At 33.8% G+C, this 1571-nt stretch overlaps 1 protein-coding gene across 1 annotated transcript in view; it reads left to right on the top strand.

Annotated features, from left to right (window-relative positions):
* Positions 1-1524: 1524 nt before the first annotated feature.
* Positions 1525-1571, top strand: part of LOC149781573 (placenta-specific gene 8 protein-like) — a 23345-nt gene continuing 23298 nt past the window's right edge. Inside the window, exon 1 of the mRNA XM_089935614.1 lies at positions 1525-1571. This exon is cut by the window's right edge and continues 175 nt beyond it. The gene's annotated coding sequence lies outside the window, so the exon portion shown is untranslated.

Here is a 1571-nt window from a genome sequence, read left to right as displayed (position 1 = left end):
AGTAGTGTAATGTCCTATATGTCTGATTACCAAAACTGCATCTAGCTAGAACGTTTTCATATATGAAAGTTTTTAAATAAAAACTTTAAATTAATATCCAGACTATTTGTTATAATGTATTACAGTCTCTCAGAGTAATTTATATTCTAAACACACTGGCCTCAGATAAAACACGGTGTAGTTGAACTATCGTCAGAACAACGATGTTATCATTATCGAAATCCAAATGTCCATCATCAAAAAGTAAATGTAAACTAATGAGTGCCTGATGTTGGAAACAAAATCACAAAGGCGTGAGACTGTAATCAAAGTTATAAACACGTTCGTGAGACTACAATCAACACCTCTCAAACTACACCCTGGGAAAATCTTATATAAAAATGTACTCCGCCCACATAATCATAACCCGAACTAGGTTACATTTATTTCTGTGCAGATGAGAAACGTATTCTCTGTGAAATTGAATGAATTTACATATTAATAATAAACTTAATTTCCTTTAATTTAGGATGTTCCACAAATTGTAGGAAACACCAGTGATGTTGACTTGCGCCAACAAGTGGTTTGGTAAATACTGACTCTGGGGTACAGAGACAGGAATCGATCCCAGAACTCTTATGATATTAGGCCATGTCAGGTCTTTAAATACCATGATGTCCAGCATATTCGTTAGGTATGAGGCATATACTTTCTCCATTTAAATGTAAAATGGTCCCGCAAAAAATGTATCTCGATTATTTTACCCTTTCAAGGGAAAAATATCGGTTCGTTATGGCTGTTCTGTGCAAGTCTCAAGACAAGGAATGACTGCATGCGACATGGTTACATTTTTATTTACATAATACCATTAACATTAAAATCGCCGCATATTCTGTTTTTGTAAAAGAGTAATTTAAAACACGTAAATGATGGTGTTACAAATCCTAATCTCCTCTACGAAATGTGCTTTGATGTCCCCCTTTCCCCGTTCCCCACCCCTCCATCTAATTTGCAGACACATTAACACAAAGAAAATTACAACGTTGTTGACGCTGCTGTTCCAATCGTAGTAGGAAAATTTGCAGTTGCTAACATAATCTAGACAATTATCATATATATATGAACAAACTTAAAAGACAATAATGTTTCCTACCTTAAATATTTTCAGCATGTTTTTTTAATGTTTTCTAATTTCATGGTGTTTGTTTTTGTAATCATTTCATTATATGTATTTTTTTCTTATAGGTCTTGTCTAATGTTGTAAAGCGCTTAGAGCTTCTAAAGATTAGGCGCTATACAAAGTCCTCATTATTTTTATTATTATATATAATTGTTTCTGAATTAGATCGTCTGATATTCGCATTTGTTTAATTTTATTTTCTTCTCCTGATTTTTTTCTGCATCTCATGTAATCTAAATAAATTCGATCCAATAACGAAAGAAAACTATTTACAGATGCGTGGTGTGACACCTGAAACTATCAGTTTCAGCTAACCCCCTCCATTCACTTCTCCAGACAGAAAAAGCGTCTGCTGCCGTTTCAGAAGCCGTTAGTCTGGTACTCTTCCCTTCAGAAATCAAAATTATGTTGG

This window comes from Sinohyriopsis cumingii, chromosome 15 (genome assembly GCF_028554795.1).
Source record: "Sinohyriopsis cumingii isolate HCF-2022 chromosome 15, ASM2855479v2, whole genome shotgun sequence".
Classification (NCBI taxonomy): domain Eukaryota; kingdom Metazoa; phylum Mollusca; class Bivalvia; order Unionida; family Unionidae; genus Sinohyriopsis; species Sinohyriopsis cumingii.
The sequence above is the reverse complement of the archived record's forward strand: the minus strand, read 5'-3'. Positions and strand labels throughout refer to the sequence as shown.